We start from the raw sequence: 25,774 nt of genomic DNA, 5'->3' as shown, positions 1-25,774 counted from the left end.
AGCTCAGAACACGTGAGAATGCGCACACCGCCTGATTAACAACAGACTGCGGTACACCGGAGGGTATTCCAGACAGCGGGTTTAGCGCGCAATCCGCAGTTAATGGCGCGAACCGGATCCCTTTCCGTTCCAGAAACCGAGATCAGACGGAGCGTCACTCAGTCTCCGTGGCGACGAAAGGAACTAAATGTACCTGCGGGACAGCGGTTTGGCTTCGGCAGCTCAGGGTTTACAGTGCGGTTGCGTCGGCAGAGTTGGGCAGGTTGGTTTGGCTGATCGTTTCTGCGGGCGACAGTCGGCATAGAAGCGAGAATTCCGTTCCGGTTAGACACCCCGTCACTCCCTAGCCAATATACATAAATTCGATTTGATCAAAGGTTATCTAATCTCATCTGAACACCCGTTTTCAGCTTCTCATTTCAAACATCGGACACCGTGGCTTTGCACTCGCATCTTTACAAACTGTATGTATTGAACTCCGTTTATTGCTACTGGAAGCTTCTTCTACTACCGCGGTTCTTCTACTGGCAGCGGCGTGTCGGGCTATGCGCGGAGTATGCTTAGCACTCAAAAGGCTACTGCATGTTTTTGTTTGTTTTGTTTTTCTTGGGGATAAACCTTTGAGAATAACGTACTATAATACATCGTTATTTATTACAGAATTGTTTATTTGTGAAGGCAGTAGTAAATGAAGGAGGTTACTTGAAAAAGCAATCCTTACGAGCATTAATGTGCAGGTAGTGTCAGGACACTTCATTCCAATTCAACACTTTATTTCCCAATGTACTGTGGCTTAACAGGGCCTAACAATGTCCACTGTCTAATGATATTCAGTGTCCAAGCAAAATGACCAGGCTCTTGCCGTGACTAAAGGATTTATAGATGGAACCCAGATAGCATGTGGATATGGGCCTAATGCTAAATGCTGTAAATGTAAAGGGCGTGTCCACCTCAAGAAGACAGAACCCACCCAGCACCAGACGTCCATGGACATTGTTTTTTTTTTTCCCTCAGATTTAAAATCCTTGAAGACGTTGGACTTTTGTTGGTTTTAAACACATGATCAGGGACTGTATGCAGTTCCTGTTGAAAAGTAGCTCTTATGAGGTTAACATCTGTGAGGTTCAGAAACTGGTAATGGGCCACAATATGGCCAGATGTCAAACAGAGCCCGCCCACTCGTGGCTAACATTAGGCCCTGCTCTGACCCACATGTGCCAACCTGATGCGGCAACCTAGAGCGGTCCGCTCAATCGCCATCATTCCATGCTATATGTAGGCCAGATGAAAATGAGTGATGTGGGCCACATCTGGGCCAGAAAGATTTTGCTATCTGGGAATGTTCATCGTATGACAAATTTGCACAGGTTACTTCTCTACTCGTAGATTCAAGATTCTTTAATTGTCACATACATAGTTATACAAAGTACAACACGTAGTGAAATGCATCCTGAAGCGCTCTTTTGTAGACTGTGCAAGTTGTTAAAGTTAAAAAGTGCAAAAAGCAAGCTAAAAATGCAAGCAGAGGAGTATGTTCAAAATGAACGGTAACAAGACATAAAGCGACCAGTGTAGCAGTGCGGATTTGGTGAGGGATACAAGAGCACAATGTACATCAGGGTGTGAGGAGCAATGGCATGTTCAGGTTCAGAAACCTTATGGCCTGGAGGTAGAAAGTCCTCCTAAGCCTCTCAGTCCTGGCCATGATGCTCCTGAGTCTCTTTCCTGATTTCAGAAAAGGTTGTGTCAGAAGTGGGATTCGAACCCACGCCTCCAGTGGGAGACCAGAACACCCGTTTCTATGGAAGGTATTGAACCTTGAGTCTGGCGCCTTAGACCACTCAGCCATCCTGACGACTTTGGACTGGTTCAATTAATAATAATAATTTGATTTGTGATTCCAATTAATGAACCCTGATTGATGGTTCAAGGTGAATAAACATAACAAAATATAATACAGGCAATGACAACTGGGTGGTCATGAGTAGGGGAGAGTACTACCAATATGGATAAAGTGAGTGTTCTGATGTTCGAGTGCTTTAAAGCTATTTCAGATGCAAAATGGATGAGATGGTTCAAACATCATTTGAACTTTTTGCCAATGAGAAAGGACTTATAGTTAATGCTGATACAACAGCTGTGACTAGGCAGCAGAGGAGAGCGTTGCTTTTACATCGTGCGGGGCCTGACGTGCAGCACATATTCTCCACCTTGCTGAATACAGGCGACGCGGTCGATTATGATGCCGCAGTGTGGGCTTTGAATGCTTATTTTGTATCGCACGTTAAGGTAGATTTTGTGTCGCCCTCGTTTCATGCACTCTCACAAAAGCTGGGGGAAACAGTGCAGCAATTTGCATATAGACTCAGACAAGCAGCTAGAGACTATGCACTCTCGGCCGGGCGTTGGAAGTTGCGTCGTTCTGCGAGAGGATTGAGGAGCCCTTGTTAGCGACGTTCGAGGAAGGCATTACATCGACAAGGAAGGAAAGTGTGAACTGCACAGGGCAAAGACACAACAAAGCAAAACCCAAATGACCACAACACCCACAGAAAAGTAAGTCAGAACAGCATTGCTACGTGGAAGTGCAGGTCATTTTTGGCAAAGACCCGAAATGCCCAGCAAGAGCTCAGAAGTGCCATGAATGTAATGGTATAGAAATATTTTTGAAAGTATATAGGACGAAAATACCATTCTTATGATTCCAATTAATGAACCCTGATTGATGGTTCAAGGTGTGGACTACTTATGTTCCAGAGGCAGAGAGAAAATTGTCTGCTTATTCATTTAGTCAACCATTACCTGTAAAAGTTTCAGGTTTCAAGTGTGAAACTAGGATCAGATGCTAATGAATATGATGAGTTTGTCATCAAAGGGGATGGTTAGCAATATTTGGGGAAGGATACAGCAGTGAATCTCAGAGTGTTGAGAATGAGCACAAACATTGCAATAACAATCATGCACATGAATCAGATGAATATGTGCGATTCATTACTGTGAGGGCCATCCCGAAAGCTCTGAGCGAAAGGGAGGTGGAAGAAGCTTCAAAGACTGAAGCAGCGCCACAAGACTCCAGCCTGAAGCTCTCCGAGGATGACGTGAGGAGGACTTTTTCCCGACTCAACATCCGTAAAGCACCCGGCCCAGACGGAGTTTCGGGTCGCGTCTTAAAAACATGTTGCGACCAACTAGCTGCTGTCTTTACGGATATTTTTGATACATCTCTGAGAGTCTCATCTGTCCCCACCTGCTTCAGGCACTCAGCCATCATCCCTGTCCCTAAGAAAAATAAAACAGACTGCCTTAATGGTAAGCGCTACTGGGCGGTTCATAGCCATGAAGTGCTTCGAGAGGCTGGTGCTAGAACACATCAAGGACATCATCCCTGACAGTCTGGACCCCTTCCAGTTTGCCTATCTTAGCAACAGGTCCACGGAGGATGCCATCTCCATAACACTCCACACCACCCTGTCTCATCTGGAAAACAAGAACTGTTATGCCAGGCTGCTGTTTGTGGACTACAGCTCTGCATTTCACACCGTCATTCCATCCCAGCTCATCACTAAACTCCTGGATCTGGGGATTAGCTCTTCACTGTGCAACTGGGTACCGGATTCCCTCACCAACAGACGTCAGCCAGTGCGTATTGGTGGAAAAACCTCCTCCGTCATCACCATCAACACTGGCACCCCGTAGGGCAGTGTGCTGAGCCCCCTGCTTTACTCTCTCTATACACATGACTGCGTAGCTAAGTACAGCTCCAACACCATCCTGAAGTTTGCTGACGATACCGCCGTAATAGGTCTGATCAGCGAGGACGATGAGACGGCCTATAGGGAGGAGGTCAGACTCCTGGAAGAATGGTGTCAGGACAACAACCTCTCCCTCAACGTCAACAAAACTAAGGAGATGATTGTGGATTTCCGCAAAACAGTCAACAGAGCACAGCCCCACCTACATCGGAGGTGAGGCTGTGGAGCAGATCAGCAGCTTTAGGTTCCTCGGAGTCACCCTCACTGATGACCTCAAATGGTCAAGTCACACTACGGCAACAGTCAAGAAAGCCCAACAACGCCTCTACTTCCTCAGGAGACTGAGGAAAGCCCGGATGTCCCCCACACCCCTGTGCAGATTCTGTCAGTTCAGGACAACAGAGCTCTGCAGCGGCTGGTGCACTCAGCACAGAAGATCACGGGCACACAGCTGCCTGCGATCCGCGACATCCACACTACACGCTTGTATTAGGATGAATTCGCGGACGATTACGTCACCCACGTGACATGGAATTAACTTTACTATAATATTCTGGAAAGTTGTAATTGTGGATTAATTCCGATCGCGTGTGGACTGATCGTCCTGAAATTCAGATCAATCGTCCATGATTCACCCCGAATGTTACTAAACTGCACGAACATGTTATTTACCGATCCCCTGTAAAACCTAATTTTGCCATAAATAACTTGGGCTCATAAAGAGAAGCCAGGATGCTCATCTGGGCCATTAGATCGGCATTGTTACGTCCTGCTGCTGTTCGCTCCGCCCCCTCCACCAGGACCACTCAGCTCGACCCTTGCTCCGCCTCCCCGTCTGGACCCCGCCCACCTTTCCCCGCAAGCCGGCCGTCACTTCCGTCCGGCGGAAGTGAAAAGCCGGACAGAAAGTACCCTCGAGAGCTCTGCTCATATTTTGGATTGTGTTTTGGTTTGCTTATTTGAATGATTATTGTGTATGACGGTTTTGGTTTCTCGGATTACGATTTCTCGCTTTGCCCTTCTCTGTACTTCTGCCCTGGTTTTGTTTGATTTCTGGTTTTCGATCTTTCGCCCGGTTTTTGGTTTACGACTTCGCGCGCCCCTCGGACTTTACGCTTTGGCTTGTATGTGTGTTTGTGTATGTATCTGGTGCGTAGGGAGTGGTTGCCGTTTTGTTTTGTTATACTTTGTGTCCACTGATTTGGATAGGGAGTTAGGTATAGGTTTTGTTGTTTCTGTGTTCTTTGGTAGTTCAGTTAGACTTGGGTTTCGTTCGGTAGTTGGGGTTTTGTTTATTGTTTTGGCCTTTATCACTCCTGAAGCTCTTGCACCAGGTTTGCTGTTATGTGTCTGTCTTGCGTGAATAAAATATATAAAAAAACTATAAAAATATCCCCTTTGTCCACGTGTGTTCCCTTGTACACCACACCCTGTGTTCCCCTTTCCCCATTCCCTTCCTCTGTTACACCCTAACCCCTAGACAGGGTCGTAACAGGCATGCAGGATGCTTATCTTGGTTTCGGGAGATAGGGTGGGGGGTCGGTATACAGCACCCTATATTGCCTTTAGGGGGGAACAGGGAGGCATTGCGCAAGGACGCCTATTGTAGTATGTTATCGCAAGCAGCATCACTCGGACAAAAGGGGCAATTGGAGCACACTATATTGCCTGGGGGGAAGAGGTGAGCCTGGCCAGCTTACCCCCTGCCCACACGCAACTCTAAATTTAGTATAAAGGAAGGGGGAGATCCCAGTACTGACCGGAGTTCAGCCGTGGGATAGAGCACGCATCGCCCGGCACTTTTCTCGGAACTCACGTGTTGGTCTCCTGCCAGGACTGAAAGGGCTCCCCAGTCCATGTGTGAAGGTGGGTGATGATAGCACGTCCGAGTGTAAATAGCTTTGCAACTGCTTATGCTTTCCATTGATTGTTGCGAGTAAATTATTGCCGCTTGTGATAATATTTCGTAACTTTTTATGTTTCCTTGCTTCTTTTATGTATTATTGCTTCTTTTCTATATATATATTCGTACCTTTGCACCTAATACTATTAGCTATAAGATATATATTATTTGATACCCGTTGTAGTACGAGTTATTTTGCATTGCCTTCAATATGATAGCTTAGTATTGGTGTTAATGCGAGATCATTTTGTATTACTTATTAAAGTGTATTTGAGTGAACCTAAGCGTGCCTGTTTGTTCCTTCGAGAGCCCTATATCCCTCTCTCATCCATTTTAAGACAACGCTGTCTCAGGAAAGTGAACTATCAGACGGGACCACAGCCACCCTGCACTGTCACTTTTCACCCTCCTCCCATCTGGGGAGCGACTGAAGTCCATTCGGACGCGCACCTCCAGGTTTAGGAACAGTTTCTACCCAACTGCAATCAGACTCATGAACAATCAGTAACCTGTGTCACCTCCACTGTTACCCCCCCCCCCCCACACATATTTTTGTCTCTGTCTATTTATTCCTGTGATTTTGGTCTTATTTACTTATAATTCACTCATTCACTTGTCATCCTGTTGTCTATCCATCTTGTCTATGTTCACTGTCTGCAGGAGCACATGCAAGCATTTCATTGTACACGGTACTCATACTTGTACACAATAAAAGAATTGAATTGGGAAGCTGAAAAACCACGTCAAGTATTTGTATTGGCGTACTTAAGAAAATGAGCTACGGCTGTTAAAACAAGTGTTTAGCTACAGAAGAAATTAAAAATATATGACTGAGTTTGGTTGGTCTGTAATTGAAACCAAAAGTCTGTAGAGAAAACATGTTTGAGACAGCAGTTATTTAATGAAACCAGATTGATGGTTCAAGGTGAATAAGTATAATATAGCAGGACGCTCCAGCCACAGGTGTTGCCAATTTGTCCACCAGTTTTATTTACAGTTTCTCCAATATTTATAGGGCAGGTCCACACAACATTTTAAAGTTCTCTAGTCGTACTCCATGGTTTAAGAATTTGATTTCTGCAACTTAATATACAAAGACTCATTTTGTTCAGAGAACCATGTATGACAATTTTGCCTTAAAAGGGCATTGTCTGCTCTGTACGGTGACAACTACACAAATGTCGGGGGAGGAACCTAATTATGTTTCCCGTTTCTGAACGCTACCAGCTGATGTCAGATTTTTGAATCCAAAAATATTGAACTAAAATGGATTGATCTGAGGGCCCAATGTGGTAGCAGATCTTTAAATCTGTATTCAATTGTCGCAGCACCAGAGGCAAGACACAGCTACTAGAATAACTGCATTGGATGAGCAGCCATTTTCTGCTGTGGACCAGTGACCTACATCCCCAAATGGGGTTATGGGTCAGTGTATAGTTGCATTGACAATTGAATTCAGTCAGTCAATTTAAGCCACACCACCCCCAGGAGAACAGCAAAGGGAGTTCCCGCAAGCCCATTTCTAGCTCACAAAAATGCACCCCACAGCAAGCTTCGCACACAAGCATTTATTGCTCAGTAGACCACAATTCAGAATTGCACCAGAAAGCCCCCCTAAGTCACAGGGACAAGCAGTGTACATTCCCACAGGACATCTGGCAGCATTGCAATGGCCCAGGACAGTGGGAATCCTGGGACCACTGAACATCCCTTTGAGGGGATCAATCGTCTCGCTTCCCTGTAGAGGAAGTAGGCAACGGGGTTATATACGTGTACACACCACAGAGCATCAATTACTTTGGGTTTAATTACAACCACACAACATTACCTGCTGTAGGTACACACAGGTTACCACAACCACTGGAATAACACTTCCAGCCCTTGGAACAATCTCCGTCAACCTTACACGTTGTGGCACTCGTCGTAATGACGGGACATAGACCTGGATATCCTTCAGAAGCAAAGATCAGACAAAGGCATTAACATTACACCAATACAGATGCCACCACTTCCTGTCAGCTACAAGCTGGCACTCAGGTGAGTGAGTGCCAAGTCATGCCCGTGGCCACCCTAGTCCTACCCAGTCACTAGGTCACGAGACACACACACACACGCACAAAAGCAGGGACACTTACCAGAAGTAGATTGCACACATGTACGGATAGTTCCATATGCACAGCACTTCAATTTGCCAGGACAGTCGCAATCACAGGTACAGCTTGATGTTGATGGCAGCCTCCCCCCATTTGTTGGACAGGCACCAGCTCTGCAGACTACATGGGAAAATCCATACCATAGGCTCAACTCCAATAGAGTAAATAAACCAAACTGCATGCAAAAGGCAGACAAGAACATCTTTAGTAGAAGTTGTTAGCCATTTAGCTAAACATTCAGAAGCTGCCATTTCAGATTCATGCAGGAGTTTCTGGTCAGATCAAGGAATTTGACTGGACAAGACAGCAATTGGAGCATTTTGTTGGTACATTTTGAATAAACTATGTGGATCCTCCACCCATTGCCAAGCTGTCAGTCAATTTAGGCATACCCATGACTTAGAAATGGGCATTGGCACGATAAGGGACACAGTTCACGTAAAAGGAAGGATCAATCAACCAAGCAGTGAACCACGACAAATACTTGCAGGCCTAATTAATTATTCTTCGACATTAACACAACTGCTATATAACAAGGAGATGGACAAGGAGCGTTAAACTCACCAGGACATGGTTCTTCACATCTAAATCCAAATACAATTAACAACTTAGCCATAACAATAGCCGCCAGAAACACCCGCATTATTGCAACCCTGTCGTCTATTGCTTTTTACTTAGCATGGTACTGACTTTGGAAAACGCCAATTTAAAGGCAACTTTAAAAAGAGGCGTGGCGAGAGGACGGCGCTACATTTGTCATCGACGCATCACTTTTCGCACAATATATACCGTAGTATAAAATGTATTTTTATTTTTTCATTCTCAATTAAAGCTTAATGTAAGATTCGATTAATTAAAATATGTCGCAATATTACATATATAAATCGAAACGGCAATATATCAAGACAAAACTAATTTCTAAAGCTCAGAACACGTGAGAATGCGCACACCGCCTGATTAACAACAGACTGCGGTACACCGGAGGGTATTCCAGACAGCGGGTTTAGCGCGCAATCCGCAGTTAATGGCGCGAACCGGATCCCTTTCCGTTCCAGAAACCGAGATCAGACGGAGCGTCACTCAGTCTCCGTGGCGACGAAAGGAACTAAATGTACCTGCGGGACAGCGGTTTGGCTTCGGCAGCTCAGGGTTTACAGTGCGGTTGCGTCGGCAGAGTTGGGCAGGTTGGTTTGGCTGATCGTTTCTGCGGGCGACAGTCGGCATAGAAGCGAGAATTCCGTTCCGGTTAGACACCCCGTCACTCCCTAGCCAATATACATAAATTCGATTTGATCAAAGGTTATCTAATCTCATCTGAACACCCGTTTTCAGCTTCTCATTTCAAACATCGGACACCGTGGCTTTGCACTCGCATCTTTACAAACTGTATGTATTGAACTCCGTTTATTGCTACTGGAAGCTTCTTCTACTACCGCGGTTCTTCTACTGGCAGCGGCGTGTCGGGCTATGCGCGGAGTATGCTTAGCACTCAAAAGGCTACTGCATGTTTTTGTTTGTTTTGTTTTTCTTGGGGATAAACCTTTGAGAATAACGTACTATAATACATCGTTATTTATTACAGAATTGTTTATTTGTGAAGGCAGTAGTAAATGAAGGAGGTTACTTGAAAAAGCAATCCTTACGAGCATTAATGTGCAGGTAGTGTCAGGACACTTCATTCCAATTCAACACTTTATTTCCCAATGTACTGTGGCTTAACAGGGCCTAACAATGTCCACTGTCTAATGATATTCAGTGTCCAAGCAAAATGACCAGGCTCTTGCCGTGACTAAAGGATTTATAGATGGAACCCAGATAGCATGTGGATATGGGCCTAATGCTAAATGCTGTAAATGTAAAGGGCGTGTCCACCTCAAGAAGACAGAACCCACCCAGCACCAGACGTCCATGGACATTGTTTTTTTTTTTCCCTCAGATTTAAAATCCTTGAAGACGTTGGACTTTTGTTGGTTTTAAACACATGATCAGGGACTGTATGCAGTTCCTGTTGAAAAGTAGCTCTTATGAGGTTAACATCTGTGAGGTTCAGAAACTGGTAATGGGCCACAATATGGCCAGATGTCAAACAGAGCCCGCCCACTCGTGGCTAACATTAGGCCCTGCTCTGACCCACATGTGCCAACCTGATGCGGCAACCTAGAGCGGTCCGCTCAATCGCCATCATTCCATGCTATATGTAGGCCAGATGAAAATGAGTGATGTGGGCCACATCTGGGCCAGAAAGATTTTGCTATCTGGGAATGTTCATCGTATGACAAATTTGCACAGGTTACTTCTCTACTCGTAGATTCAAGATTCTTTAATTGTCACATACATAGTTATACAAAGTACAACACGTAGTGAAATGCATCCTGAAGCGCTCTTTTGTAGACTGTGCAAGTTGTTAAAGTTAAAAAGTGCAAAAAGCAAGCTAAAAATGCAAGCAGAGGAGTATGTTCAAAATGAACGGTAACAAGACATAAAGCGACCAGTGTAGCAGTGCGGATTTGGTGAGGGATACAAGAGCACAATGTACATCAGGGTGTGAGGAGCAATGGCATGTTCAGGTTCAGAAACCTTATGGCCTGGAGGTAGAAAGTCCTCCTAAGCCTCTCAGTCCTGGCCATGATGCTCCTGAGTCTCTTTCCTGATTTCAGAAAAGGTTGTGTCAGAAGTGGGATTCGAACCCACGCCTCCAGTGGGAGACCAGAACACCCGTTTCTATGGAAGGTATTGAACCTTGAGTCTGGCGCCTTAGACCACTCAGCCATCCTGACGACTTTGGACTGGTTCAATTAATAATAATAATTTGATTTGTGATTCCAATTAATGAACCCTGATTGATGGTTCAAGGTGAATAAACATAACAAAATATAATACAGGCAATGACAACTGGGTGGTCATGAGTAGGGGAGAGTACTACCAATATGGATAAAGTGAGTGTTCTGATGTTCGAGTGCTTTAAAGCTATTTCAGATGCAAAATGGATGAGATGGTTCAAACATCATTTGAACTTTTTGCCAATGAGAAAGGACTTATAGTTAATGCTGATACAACAGCTGTGACTAGGCAGCAGAGGAGAGCGTTGCTTTTACATCGTGCGGGGCCTGACGTGCAGCACATATTCTCCACCTTGCTGAATACAGGCGACGCGGTCGATTATGATGCCGCAGTGTGGGCTTTGAATGCTTATTTTGTATCGCACGTTAAGGTAGATTTTGTGTCGCCCTCGTTTCATGCACTCTCACAAAAGCTGGGGGAAACAGTGCAGCAATTTGCATATAGACTCAGACAAGCAGCTAGAGACTATGCACTCTCGGCCGGGCGTTGGAAGTTGCGTCGTTCTGCGAGAGGATTGAGGAGCCCTTGTTAGCGACGTTCGAGGAAGGCATTACATCGACAAGGAAGGAAAGTGTGAACTGCACAGGGCAAAGACACAACAAAGCAAAACCCAAATGACCACAACACCCACAGAAAAGTAAGTCAGAACAGCATTGCTACGTGGAAGTGCAGGTCATTTTTGGCAAAGACCCGAAATGCCCAGCAAGAGCTCAGAAGTGCCATGAATGTAATGGTATAGAAATATTTTTGAAAGTATATAGGACGAAAATACCATTCTTATGATTCCAATTAATGAACCCTGATTGATGGTTCAAGGTGTGGACTACTTATGTTCCAGAGGCAGAGAGAAAATTGTCTGCTTATTCATTTAGTCAACCATTACCTGTAAAAGTTTCAGGTTTCAAGTGTGAAACTAGGATCAGATGCTAATGAATATGATGAGTTTGTCATCAAAGGGGATGGTTAGCAATATTTGGGGAAGGATACAGCAGTGAATCTCAGAGTGTTGAGAATGAGCACAAACATTGCAATAACAATCATGCACATGAATCAGATGAATATGTGCGATTCATTACTGTGAGGGCCATCCCGAAAGCTCTGAGCGAAAGGGAGGTGGAAGAAGCTTCAAAGACTGAAGCAGCGCCACAAGACTCCAGCCTGAAGCTCTCCGAGGATGACGTGAGGAGGACTTTTTCCCGACTCAACATCCGTAAAGCACCCGGCCCAGACGGAGTTTCGGGTCGCGTCTTAAAAACATGTTGCGACCAACTAGCTGCTGTCTTTACGGATATTTTTGATACATCTCTGAGAGTCTCATCTGTCCCCACCTGCTTCAGGCACTCAGCCATCATCCCTGTCCCTAAGAAAAATAAAACAGACTGCCTTAATGGTAAGCGCTACTGGGCGGTTCATAGCCATGAAGTGCTTCGAGAGGCTGGTGCTAGAACACATCAAGGACATCATCCCTGACAGTCTGGACCCCTTCCAGTTTGCCTATCTTAGCAACAGGTCCACGGAGGATGCCATCTCCATAACACTCCACACCACCCTGTCTCATCTGGAAAACAAGAACTGTTATGCCAGGCTGCTGTTTGTGGACTACAGCTCTGCATTTCACACCGTCATTCCATCCCAGCTCATCACTAAACTCCTGGATCTGGGGATTAGCTCTTCACTGTGCAACTGGGTACCGGATTCCCTCACCAACAGACGTCAGCCAGTGCGTATTGGTGGAAAAACCTCCTCCGTCATCACCATCAACACTGGCACCCCGTAGGGCAGTGTGCTGAGCCCCCTGCTTTACTCTCTCTATACACATGACTGCGTAGCTAAGTACAGCTCCAACACCATCCTGAAGTTTGCTGACGATACCGCCGTAATAGGTCTGATCAGCGAGGACGATGAGACGGCCTATAGGGAGGAGGTCAGACTCCTGGAAGAATGGTGTCAGGACAACAACCTCTCCCTCAACGTCAACAAAACTAAGGAGATGATTGTGGATTTCCGCAAAACAGTCAACAGAGCACAGCCCCACCTACATCGGAGGTGAGGCTGTGGAGCAGGTCAGCAGCTTTAGGTTCCTCGGAGTCACCCTCACTGATGGCCTTAAATGGTCAAGTCACACTACGGCAATAGTCAAGAAAACCCAACAACGCCTCTACTTCCTCAGGAGACTGAGGAAAGCCCGGATGTCCCCCACACCCCTGTGCAGATTCTACAGGTGCACTGTGGAATCCATCCTGACAGGATGCATCACATCCTGGTACAGCAGCTGCTCTGTTCAGGACAACAGAGCTCTGCAGCGGCTGGTGCACTCAGCACAGAAGATCACGGGCACACAGCTCCCTGCGATCCGCGACATCCACACTACACGCTTGTATTAGGATGAATTCGCGGACGATTACGTCACCCACGTGACATGGAATTAACTTTACTATAATATTCTGGAAAGTTGTAATTGTGGATTAATTCCGATCGCGTGTGGACTGATCGTCCTGAAATTCAGATCAATCGTCCATGATTCACCCCGAATGTTACTAAACTGCACGAACATGTTATTTACCGATCCCCTGTAAAACCTAATTTTGCCATAAATAACTTGGGCTCATAAAGAGAAGCCAGGATGCTCATCTGGGCCATTAGATCGGCATGCAGGATGCTTATCTTGGTTTCGGGAGATAGGGTGGGGGGTCGGTATACAGCACCCTATATTGCCTTTAGGGGGGAACAGGGAGGCATTGCGCAAGGACGCCTATTGTAGTATGTTATCGCAAGCAGCATCACTCGGACAAAAGGGGCAATTGGAGCACACTATATTGCCTGGGGGGAAGAGGTGAGCCTGGCCAGCTTACCCCCTGCCCACACGCAACTCTAAATTTAGTATAAAGGAAGGGGGAGATCCCAGTACTGACCGGAGTTCAGCCGTGGGATAGAGCACGCATCGCCCGGCACTTTTCTCGGAACTCACGTGTTGGTCTCCTGCCAGGACTGAAAGGGCTCCCCAGTCCATGTGTGAAGGTGGGTGATGATAGCACGTCCGAGTGTAAATAGCTTTGCAACTGCTTATGCTTTCCATTGATTGTTGCGAGTAAATTATTGCCGCTTGTGATAATATTTCGTAACTTTTTATGTTTCCTTGCTTCTTTTATGTATTATTGCTTCTTTTCTATATATATATTCGTACCTTTGCACCTAATACTATTAGCTATAAGATATATATTATTTGATACCCGTTGTAGTACGAGTTATTTTGCATTGCCTTCAATATGATAGCTTAGTATTGGTGTTAATGCGAGATCATTTTGTATTACTTATTAAAGTGTATTTGAGTGAACCTAAGCGTGCCTGTTTGTTCCTTCGAGAGCCCTATATCCCTCTCTCATCCATTTTAAGACAACGCTGTCTCAGGAAAGTGAACTATCAGACGGGACCACAGCCACCCTGCACTGTCACTTTTCACCCTCCTCCCATCTGGGGAGCGACTGAAGTCCATTCGGACGCGCACCTCCAGGTTTAGGAACAGTTTCTACCCAACTGCAATCAGACTCATGAACAATCAGTAACCTGTGTCACCTCCACTGTTACCCCCCCCACACATATTTTTGTCTCTGTCTATTTATTCCTGTGATTTTGGTCTTATTTACTTATAATTCACTCATTCACTTGTCATCCTGTTGTCTATCCATCTTGTCTATGTTCACTGTCTGCAGGAGCACATGCAAGCATTTCATTGTACACGGTACTCATACTTGTACACAATAAAAGAATTGAATTGGGAAGCTGAAAAACCACGTCAAGTATTTGTATTGGCGTACTTAAGAAAATGAGCTACGGCTGTTAAAACAAGTGTTTAGCTACAGAAGAAATTAAAAATATATGACTGAGTTTGGTTGGTCTGTAATTGAAACCAAAAGTCTGTAGAGAAAACATGTTTGAGACAGCAGTTATTTAATGAAACCAGATTGATGGTTCAAGGTGAATAAGTATAATATAGCAGGACGCTCCAGCCACAGGTGTTGCCAATTTGTCCACCAGTTTTATTTACAGTTTCTCCAATATTTATAGGGCAGGTCCACACAACATTTTAAAGTTCTCTAGTCGTACTCCATGGTTTAAGAATTTGATTTCTGCAACTTAATATACAAAGACTCATTTTGTTCAGAGAACCATGTATGACAATTTTGCCTTAAAAGGGCATTGTCTGCTCTGTACGGTGACAACTACACAAATGTCGGGGGAGGAACCTAATTATGTTTCCCGTTTCTGAACGCTACCAGCTGATGTCAGATTTTTGAATCCGAAAATATTGAACTAAAATGGATTGATCTGAGGGCCCAATGTGGTAGCAGATCTTTAAATCTGTATTCAATTGTCGCAGCACCAGAGGCAAGACACAGCTACTCGAATAACTGCATTGGATGAGCAGCCATTTTCTGCTGTGGACCAGTGACCTACATCCCCAAATGGGGTTATGGGTCAGTGTATAGTTGCATTGACAATTGAATTCAGTCAGTCAATTTAAGCCACACCACCCCCAGGAGAACAGCAAAGGGAGTTCCCGCAAGCCCATTTCTAGCTCACAAAAATGCACCCCACAGCAAGCTTCGCACACAAGCATTTATTGCTCAGTAGACCACAATTCAGAATTGCACCAGAAAGCCCCCCTAAGTCACAGGGACAAGCAGTGTACATTCCCACAGGACATCTGGCAGCATTGCAATGGCCCAGGACAGTGGGAATCCTGGGACCACTGAACATCCCTTTGAGGGGATCAATCGTCTCGCTTCCCTGTAGAGGAAGTAGGCAACGGGGTTATATACGTGTACACACCACAGAGCATCAATTACTTTGGGTTTAATTACAACCACACAACATTACCTGCTGTAGGTACACACAGGTTACCACAACCACTGGAATAACACTTCCAGCCCTTGGAACAATCTCTGTCAACCTTACACGTTGTGGCACTCGTCGTAATGACGGGACATAGACCTGGATATCCTTCAGAAGCAAAGATCAGACAAAGGCATTAACATTACACCAATACAGATGCCACCACTTCCTGTCAGCTACAAGCTGGCACTCAGGTGAGTGAGTGCCAAGTCATGCCCGTGGCCACCCTAGTCCTACCCAGTCACTAGGTCACGAGACACACACACACGCACAAAAGCAGGGACACTTACCAGAAGTAGATTGCACACATGTACGGATAGTTCCATATGCACAGCACTTCAATTTGCCAGGACAGTCGCAATCACAGGTACAGCTTGATGTTGATGGCAGCCTCCCCCCATTTGTTGGACAGGCACCAGCTCTGCAGACTACATGGGAAAATCCATACCATAGGCTCAACTCCAATAGAGTAAATAAACCAAACTGCATGCAAAAGGCAGACAAGAACATCTTTAGTAGAAGTTGTTAGCCATTTAGCTAAACATTCAGAAGCTGCCATTTCAGATTCATGCAGGAGTTTCTGGTCAGATCAAGGAATTTGACTGGACAAGACAGCAATTGGAGCATTTTGTTGGTACATTTTGAATAAACTATGTGGATCCTCCACCCATTGCCAAGCTGTCAGTCAATTTAGGCATACCCATGACTTAGAAATGGGCATTGGCACGATAAGGGACACAGTTCACGTAAAAGGAAGGATCAATCAACCAAGCAGTGAACCACGACAAATACTTGCAGGCCTAATTAATTATTCTTCGACATTAACACAACTGCTATATAACAAGGAGATGGACAAGGAGCGTTAAACTCACCAGGACATGGTTCTTCACATCTAAATCCAAATACAATTAACAACTTAGCCATAACAATAGCCGCCAGAAACACCCGCATTATTGCAACCCTGTCGTCTATTGCTTTTTACTTAGCATGGTACTGACTTTGGAAAACGCCAATTTAAAGGCAACTTTAAAAAGAGGCGTGGCGAGAGGACGGCGCTACATTTGTCATCGACGCATCACTTTTCGCACAATATATACCGTAGTATAAAATGTATTTTTATTTTTTCATTCTCAATTAAAGCTTAATGTAAGATTCGATTAATTAAAATATGTCGCAATATTACATATATAAATCGAAACGGCAATATATCAAGACAAAACTAATTTCTAAAGCTCAGAACACGTGAGAATGCGCACACCGCCTGATTAACAACAGACTGCGGTACACCGGAGGGTATTCCAGACAGCGGGTTTAGCGCGCAATCCGCAGTTAATGGCGCGAACCGGATCCCTTTCCGTTCCAGAAACCGAGATCAGACGGAGCGTCACTCAGTCTCCGTGGCGACGAAAGGAACTAAATGTACCTGCGGGACAGCGGTTTGGCTTCGGCAGCTCAGGGTTTACAGTGCGGTTGCGTCGGCAGAGTTGGGCAGGTTGGTTTGGCTGATCGTTTCTGCGGGCGACAGTCGGCATAGAAGCGAGAATTCCGTTCCGGTTAGACACCCCGTCACTCCCTAGCCAATATACATAAATTCGATTTGATCAAAGGTTATCTAATCTCATCTGAACACCCGTTTTCAGCTTCTCATTTCAAACATCGGACACCGTGGCTTTGCACTCGCATCTTTACAAACTGTATGTATTGAACTCCGTTTATTGCTACTGGAAGCTTCTTCTACTACCGCGGTTCTTCTACTGGCAGCGGCGTGTCGGGCTATGCGCGGAGTATGCTTAGCACTCAAAAGGCTACTGCATGTTTTTGTTTGTTTTGTTTTTCTTGGGGATAAACCTTTGAGAATAACGTACTATAATACATCGTTATTTATTACAGAATTGTTTATTTGTGAAGGCAGTAGTAAATGAAGGAGGTTACTTGAAAAAGCAATCCTTACGAGCATTAATGTGCAGGTAGTGTCAGGACACTTCATTCCAATTCAACACTTTATTTCCCAATGTACTGTGGCTTAACAGGGCCTAACAATGTCCACTGTCTAATGATATTCAGTGTCCAAGCAAAATGACCAGGCTCTTGCCGTGACTAAAGGATTTATAGATGGAACCCAGATAGCATGTGGATATGGGCCTAATGCTAAATGCTGTAAATGTAAAGGGCGTGTCCACCTCAAGAAGACAGAACCCACCCAGCACCAGACGTCCATGGACATTGTTTTTTTTTTTCCCTCAGATTTAAAATCCTTGAAGACGTTGGACTTTTGTTGGTTTTAAACACATGATCAGGGACTGTATGCAGTTCCTGTTGAAAAGTAGCTCTTATGAGGTTAACATCTGTGAGGTTCAGAAACTGGTAATGGGCCACAATATGGCCAGATGTCAAACAGAGCCCGCCCACTCGTGGCTAACATTAGGCCCTGCTCTGACCCACATGTGCCAACCTGATGCGGCAACCTAGAGCGGTCCGCTCAATCGCCATCATTCCATGCTATATGTAGGCCAGATGAAAATGAGTGATGTGGGCCACATCTGGGCCAGAAAGATTTTGCTATCTGGGAATGTTCATCGTATGACAAATTTGCACAGGTTACTTCTCTACTCGTAGATTCAAGATTCTTTAATTGTCACATACATAGTTATACAAAGTACAACACGTAGTGAAATGCATCCTGAAGCGCTCTTTTGTAGACTGTGCAAGTTGTTAAAGTTAAAAAGTGCAAAAAGCAAGCTAAAAATGCAAGCAGAGGAGTATGTTCAAAATGAACGGTAACAAGACATAAAGCGACCAGTGTAGCAGTGCGGATTTGGTGAGGGATACAAGAGCACAATGTACATCAGGGTGTGAGGAGCAATGGCATGTTCAGGTTCAGAAACCTTATGGCCTGGAGGTAGAAAGTCCTCCTAAGCCTCTCAGTCCTGGCCATGATGCTCCTGAGTCTCTTTCCTGATTTCAGAAAAGGTTGTGTCAGAAGTGGGATTCGAACCCACGCCTCCAGTGGGAGACCAGAACACCCGTTTCTATGGAAGGTATTGAACCTTGAGTCTGGCGCCTTAGACCACTCAGCCATCCTGACGACTTTGGACTGGTTCAATTAATAATAATAATTTGATTTGTGATTCCAATTAATGAACCCTGATTGATGGTTCAAGGTGAATAAACATAACAAAATATAATACAGGCAATGACAACTGGGTGGTCATGAGTAGGGGAGAGTACTACCAATATGGATAAAGTGAGTGTTCTGATGTTCGAGTGCTTTAAAGCTATTTCAGATGCAAAATGGATGAGATGGTTCAAACATCATTTGAACTTTTTGCCAATGAGAAAGGACTTATAGTTAATGCTGATACAACAGCTGTGACTAGGCAGCAGAGGAGAGCGTTGCTTTTACATCGTGCGGGGCCTGACGTGCAGCACATATTCTCCACCTTGCTGAATACAGGCGACGCGGTCGATTATGATGCCGCAGTGTGGGCTTTGAATGCTTATTTTGTATCGCACGTTAAGGTAGATTTTGTGTCGCCCTCGTTTCATGCACTCTCACAAAAGCTGGGGGAAACAGTGCAGCAATTTGCATATAGACTCAGACAAGCAGCTAGAGACTATGCACTCTCGGCCGGGCGTTGGAAGTTGCGTCGTTCTGCGAGAGGATTGAGGAGCCCTTGTTAGCGACGTTCGAGGAAGGCATTACATCGACAAGGAAGGAAAGTGTGAACTGCACAGGGCAAAGACACAACAAAGCAAAACCCAAATGACCACAACACCCACAGAAAAGTAAGTCAGAACAGCATTGCTACGTGGAAGTGCAGGTCATTTTTGGCAAAGACCCGAAATGCCCAGCAAGAGCTCAGAAGTGCCATGAATGTAATGGTATAGAAATATTTTTGAAAGTATATAGGACGAAAATACCATTCTTATGATTCCAATTAATGAACCCTGATTGATGGTTCAAGGTGTGGACTACTTATGTTCCAGAGGCAGAGAGAAAATTGTCTGCTTATTCATTTAGTCAACCATTACCTGTAAAAGTTTCAGGTTTCAAGTGTGAAACTAGGATCAGATGCTAATGAATATGATGAGTTTGTCATCAAAGGGGATGGTTAGCAATATTTGGGGAAGGATACAGCAGTGAATCTCAGAGTGTTGAGAATGAGCACAAACATTGCAATAACAATCATGCACATGAATCAGATGAATATGTGCGATTCATTACTGTGAGGGCCATCCCGAAAGCTCTGAGCGAAAGGGAGGTGGAAGAAGCTTCAAAGACTGAAGCAGCGCCACAAGACTCCAGCCTGAAGCTCTCCGAGGATGACGTGAGGAGGACTTTTTCCCGACTCAACATCCGTAAAGCACCCGGCCCAGACGGAGTTTCGGGTCGCGTCTTAAAAACATGTTGCGACCAACTAGCTGCTGTCTTTACGGATATTTTTGATACATCTCTGAGAGTCTCATCTGTCCCCACCTGCTTCAGGCACTCAGCCATCATCCCTGTCCCTAAGAAAAATAAAACAGACTGCCTTAATGGTAAGCGCTACTGGGCGGTTCATAGCCATGAAGTGCTTCGAGAGGCTGGTGCTAGAACACATCAAGGACATCATCCCTGACAGTCTGGACCCCTTCCAGTTTGCCTATCTTAGCAACAGGTCCACGGAGGATGCCATCTCCATAACACTCCACACCACCCTGTCTCATCTGGAAAACAAGAACTGTTATGCCAGGCTGCTGTTTGTGGACTACAGCTCTGCATTTCACACCGTCATTCCATCCCAGCTCATCACTAAACTCCTGGATCTGGGGATTAGCTCTTCACTGTGCAACTGGGTACCGGATTCCCTCACCAACAGACGTCAGCCAGTGCGTATTGGTGGAAAAACCTCCTCCGTCATCACCATCAACACTGGCACCCCGTAGGGCAGTGTGCTGAGCCCCCTGCTTTACTCTCTCTATACACATGACTGCGTAGCTAAGTACATCTCCAACACCATCCTGAAGTTTGCTGACGATACCGCCGTAATAGGTCTGATCAGCGAGGACGATGAGACGGCCTATAGGGAGGAGGTCAGACTCCTGGAAGAATGGTGTCAGGACAACAACCTCTCCCTCAACGTCAAGAAAACTAAGGAGATGATTGTGGATTTCCGCAAACAGACAACAGAGCACAGCCCCATCTACATCGGAGGTGAGGCTGTGGAGCAGATCAGCAGCTTTAGGTTCCTCGGAGTCACCCTCACTGATGACCTTAAATGGTCAAGTCACACTACGGCAACAGTCAAGAAAGCCCAACAACGCCTCTACTTCCTCAGGAGACTGAGGAAAGCCCGGATGTCCCCCACACCCCTGTGCAGATTCTGTCAGTTCAGGACAACAGAGCTCTGCAGCGGCTGGTGCACTCAGCACAGAAGATCACGGGCACACAGCTGCCTGCGATCCGCGACATCCACACTACACGCTTGTATTAGGATGAATTCGCGGACGATTACGTCACCCACGTGACATGGAATTAACTTTACTATAATATTCTGGAAAGTTGTAATTGTGGATTAATTCCGATCGCGTGTGGACTGATCGTCCTGAAATTCAGATCAATCGTCCATGATTCACCCCGAATGTTACTAAACTGCACGAACATGTTATTTACCGATCCCCTGTAAAACCTAATTTTGCCATAAATAACTTGGGCTCATAAAGAGAAGCCAGGATGCTCATCTGGGCCATTAGATCGGCATTGTTACGTCCTGCTGCTGTTCGCTCCGCCCCCTCCACCAGGACCACTCAGCTCGACCCTTGCTCCGCCTCCCCGTCTGGACCCCGCCCACCTTTCCCCGCAAGCCGGCCGTCACTTCCGTCCGGCGGAAGTGAAAAGCCGGACAGAAAGTACCCTCGAGAGCTCTGCTCATATTTTGGATTGTGTTTTGGTTTGCTTATTTGAATGATTATTGTGTATGACGGTTTTGGTTTCTCGGATTACGATTTCTCGCTTTGCCCTTCTCTGTACTTCTGCCCTGGTTTTGTTTGATTTCTGGTTTTCGATCTTTCGCCCGGTTTTTGGTTTACGACTTCGCGCGCCCCTCGGACTTTACGCTTTGGCTTGTATGTGTGTTTGTGTATGTATCTGGTGCGTAGGGAGTGGTTGCCGTTTTGTTTTGTTATACTTTGTGTCCACTGATTTGGATAGGGAGTTAGGTATAGGTTTTGTTGTTTCTGTGTTCTTTGGTAGTTCAGTTAGACTTGGGTTTCGTTCGGTAGTTGGGGTTTTGTTTATTGTTTTGGCCTTTATCACTCCTGAAGCTCTTGCACCAGGTTTGCTGTTATGTGTCTGTCTTGCGTGAATAAAATATATAAAAAAACTATAAAAATATCCCCTTTGTCCACGTGTGTTCCCTTGTACACCACACCCTGTGTTCCCCTTTCCCCATTCCCTTCCTCTGTTACACCCTAACCCCTAGACAGGGTCGTAACAGGCATGCAGGATGCTTATCTTGGTTTCGGGAGATAGGGTGGGGGGTCGGTATACAGCACCCTATATTGCCTTTAGGGGGGAACAGGGAGGCATTGCGCAAGGACGCCTATTGTAGTATGTTATCGCAAGCAGCATCACTCGGACAAAAGGGGCAATTGGAGCACACTATATTGCCTGGGGGGAAGAGGTGAGCCTGGCCAGCTTACCCCCTGCCCACACGCAACTCTAAATTTAGTATAAAGGAAGGGGGAGATCCCAGTACTGACCGGAGTTCAGCCGTGGGATAGAGCACGCATCGCCCGGCACTTTTCTCGGAACTCACGTGTTGGTCTCCTGCCAGGACTGAAAGGGCTCCCCAGTCCATGTGTGAAGGTGGGTGATGATAGCACGTCCGAGTGTAAATAGCTTTGCAACTGCTTATGCTTTCCATTGATTGTTGCGAGTAAATTATTGCCGCTTGTGATAATATTTCGTAACTTTTTATGTTTCCTTGCTTCTTTTATGTATTATTGCTTCTTTTCTATATATATATTCGTACCTTTGCACCTAATACTATTAGCTATAAGATATATATTATTTGATACCCGTTGTAGTACGAGTTATTTTGCATTGCCTTCAATATGATAGCTTAGTATTGGTGTTAATGCGAGATCATTTTGTATTACTTATTAAAGTGTATTTGAGTGAACCTAAGCGTGCCTGTTTGTTCCTTCGAGAGCCCTATATCCCTCTCTCATCCATTTTAAGACAACGCTGTCTCAGGAAAGTGAACTATCAGACGGGACCACAGCCACCCTGCACTGTCACTTTTCACCCTCCTCCCATCTGGGGAGCGACTGAAGTCCATTCGGACGCGCACCTCCAGGTTTAGGAACAGTTTCTACCCAACTGCAATCAGACTCATGAACAATCAGTAACCTGTGTCACCTCCACTGCTACCCACACATATATTTTTGTCTCTGTCTCTATTTATTCCTGTGATTTTGGTCTTATTTACTTATTTATAATTCACCATCATTCATTCACTTGTCATCCTGTTATCTATCCATCTTGTCTATGTTCACTGTCTGCAGGAGCACATGCAAGCAAGCATTTCAGTGTACTCGTACTTGTACACAATAAAAGAATTGAATTGGGAAGCTGAAAAACCACGTCAAGTATTTGTATTGGCGTACTTAAGAAAATGAGCTACGGCTGTTAAAACCAGTGTTTAGCTACAGAAGAAATTAAAAATATATGACTGAGTTTGGTTGGTCTGTAATTGAAACCAAAAGTCTGTAGAGAAAACATGTTTGAGACAGCAGTTTATGTCCAAGTAAAAGGGGAAAGCCATGTACTGAACAGTATGTTATCCATTTAAGAGGGGGGGAACTATAGGGTGGATGTTTGCAAGCAGAAGAAAGAAGCGCAAAGGGACCAGAGTAGAACCAGGGATGCCTGCGATTTAATGAAACCAGACTAATGGTTCAAGGTGAATAACTATAATATAGCAGGACGCTCCAGCCCAAAATTTTCCATTGTTTATCCTTAAACGTTAACAACCTAATCGGGTATCGACCTAATCTTGCTTCCAAGTAAGACAATAATTGAGTTGTCCCTTGCCTCCTTCAGTCTTGGACTGGCCGTTTCCAAGTTTGGGCAAGAGCTGAGCTGTTGAAACCTACCATAACTTGACAGCAAGTCTTCGCTGCTAAGGGCAGCAGATATTTGAACTGTCTGCATCCAAAGTTAGCAGCACCAGAGCTGAAACACAGCTGCTACAATGATTGCATTGATGAGCAGCCACTTTCTGTAGCAGACTAGTGATCCACATCCCAAAATAGCAGCATGGTTCTGTGTATTTGCATTGAATAACTGAATTCAGTCAGTAAGCCACACCACCCACAGGAGAACAGCAAAGGGAGTTCCCTCAAACCCCTTTCTAGCTCACAAAAATGCACCCCACAGCAAGCTTTGCAAACAAGCATTTATTGCTCAGTTGACCACAATTCAGAATTGCACCAGAAAGCACCCCCGTAAGTCACAGGGACAAGCAGTGTACATTCCCACAGGACACCGGGAATCCTGGGACCACCGAACATCCCTTTGAGGGGGTCAATCGTCTCGCTTCCCTGTAGAGGAAGTAGGCAATGGGGTTATATACACACACACCACAGAGCATCAATTACTTTGGGTTTAATTACAACCACACAACATTACCTGCTGTAGGTACACACAGGTTACCACAACCACTGGAATAACACTGCCAGCCCTTGGAACAATCTCCGTCAACCTTACACGTTGTGGCACTCGTCGTAATGACGGGACATAGACCTGGATATCCTTCAGAAGCAAAGATCAGACAAAGGCATTAACATTACACCAATACAGATGCCACCACTTCCTGTCAGCTACAAGCTGGCACTCAGGTGAGTGAGTGCCAAGTCATGCCCGTGGCCACCCTAGTCCTACCCAGTCACTAGGGAACAAGGAGCACATTTACACACACGATCACACAAAAGCAGGGACACTTACCAGAAGTAGATTGCACACATGTACGGATAGTTCCATATGCACAGCACTTCAATTTGCCAGGACAGTCGCAATCACAGGTACAGCTTGATGTTGATGGCAGCTTCCCCCCATTTGTTGGACAGGCACCAGCTCTGCAGACTACATGGGAAAATCCATACCATAGGCTTAATTCCGATAGACTAAATAAACCAAACTGCATGCAAAGGCAGACGAACATCTTTAGTAGAAGTTGTTAGCCATTTAGCTAAACATTCAGAAGCTGCCATTTCAGATTCATGCAGGAGTTTCTGGTCAGATCGAGGAATTTGACTGGACAAGACAGCAATTGGAGCGTTTTGTTGTTGCATTTTGAATAAACCATGTGGATCCTCCACCCATTGGCAAGCTGGAAAACATCCCAGTCAGTCAATTTAGGCATACCCATGACTTAGAAATGGGCATTGGCAGGATAAAGGACACAGTTCACATAAAAGGAAGGATCAATCAACCAAGCAGTGAACCACGACAAATACTTGCAGGCCTAATTAATTATTCTTCTACATTAACACAACTGCTATATAACAAGGAGATGGACAAGGAGCGTTAAACTCACCAGGACATGGTTTTTCACATCTAGATCCAAATACAATTAACAACTTAGCCATAACAATAGCCGCCAGAAACACCCGCATTATTGCAACCCTGTCGTCTATTGCTTTTTACTTAGCATGGTACTGACTTTGGAAAACGCCAATTTAAAGGCAACTTTAAAAAGAGGCGTGGCGAGAGGACGGCGCTACATTTGTCATCGACGCATCACTTTTCGCACAATATATAGCGTACTATAAAATGTATTTTTATTTTTTCATTCTCAATTAAAGCTTAATGTAAGATTCGATTAATTAAAATATGTCGCAATACTACATATATAAATCGAAACTGCAATATATCAAGACAAAACTAATTTCTAAAGCTCGGAACACGTGAGAATGCGCACACCGCCTGATTAACAACAGACTGCGGTACACCGGAGGGTATTCCAGACAGCGGGTTTAGCGCGCAATCCGCAGTTAATGGCGCGAACCGGATCCCTTTCCGTTCCAGTGACCGAGATCAGACGGAGCGTCACTCAGTCTCCGTGGCGACGAAAGGAACTAAATGTACCTGCGGGACAGCGGTTTGGCTTCGGCAGCTCAGGGTTTACAGTGCGGTTGCGTCGGCAGAGTTGGGCAGGTTGGTTTGGCTGTTCGTTTCTGCGGGTGAC

The 25,774-nt window shown here is 45.3% G+C and overlaps 3 long non-coding RNA genes and 3 other non-coding genes across 6 annotated transcripts; all 6 read right to left on the bottom strand.

Moving 5' to 3' along the window:
• Positions 1-1,744: 1,744 nt before the first annotated feature.
• trnal-caa (transfer RNA leucine (anticodon CAA)) lies at positions 1,745-1,855 on the bottom strand. The gene is made up of 2 exons: positions 1,818-1,855; positions 1,745-1,790 (listed from the first exon to the last, which is right to left on the bottom strand). It is a non-coding gene; the product is annotated as a tRNA-Leu (tRNA).
• A 5,353-nt stretch (positions 1,856-7,208) lies between these two features.
• LOC140592177 (uncharacterized) lies at positions 7,209-8,578 on the bottom strand. Its single transcript, XR_011992467.1, has 4 exons — positions 8,373-8,578; positions 7,791-7,928; positions 7,484-7,606; positions 7,209-7,393 (listed from the first exon to the last, which is right to left on the bottom strand). It is a non-coding gene; the product is annotated as an uncharacterized lncRNA (long non-coding RNA).
• A 1,896-nt stretch (positions 8,579-10,474) lies between these two features.
• On the bottom strand, positions 10,475-10,585 carry trnal-caa (transfer RNA leucine (anticodon CAA)). Its single transcript has 2 exons — positions 10,548-10,585; positions 10,475-10,520 (listed from the first exon to the last, which is right to left on the bottom strand). It is a non-coding gene; the product is annotated as a tRNA-Leu (tRNA).
• A 4,667-nt stretch (positions 10,586-15,252) lies between these two features.
• LOC140592176 (uncharacterized) lies at positions 15,253-16,633 on the bottom strand. The gene is made up of 4 exons (XR_011992466.1): positions 16,415-16,633; positions 15,833-15,970; positions 15,528-15,650; positions 15,253-15,437 (listed from the first exon to the last, which is right to left on the bottom strand). It is a non-coding gene; the product is annotated as an uncharacterized lncRNA (long non-coding RNA).
• Positions 16,634-18,516: 1,883 nt separating this feature from the next.
• On the bottom strand, positions 18,517-18,627 carry trnal-caa (transfer RNA leucine (anticodon CAA)). The gene is made up of 2 exons: positions 18,590-18,627; positions 18,517-18,562 (listed from the first exon to the last, which is right to left on the bottom strand). It is a non-coding gene; the product is annotated as a tRNA-Leu (tRNA).
• Positions 18,628-23,969: 5,342 nt separating this feature from the next.
• Positions 23,970-25,387, bottom strand: LOC140592175 (uncharacterized). Its single transcript, XR_011992465.1, has 4 exons — positions 25,124-25,387; positions 24,532-24,669; positions 24,217-24,339; positions 23,970-24,128 (listed from the first exon to the last, which is right to left on the bottom strand). It is a non-coding gene; the product is annotated as an uncharacterized lncRNA (long non-coding RNA).
• Between the last annotated feature and the right edge of the window lie 387 nt (positions 25,388-25,774).

Source organism: Paramormyrops kingsleyae, chromosome 8, assembly GCF_048594095.1.
Source record: "Paramormyrops kingsleyae isolate MSU_618 chromosome 8, PKINGS_0.4, whole genome shotgun sequence".
Lineage (NCBI taxonomy): Eukaryota > Metazoa > Chordata > Actinopteri > Osteoglossiformes > Mormyridae > Paramormyrops > Paramormyrops kingsleyae.
The sequence above is the reverse complement of the archived record's forward strand: the minus strand, read 5'-3'. Positions and strand labels throughout refer to the sequence as shown.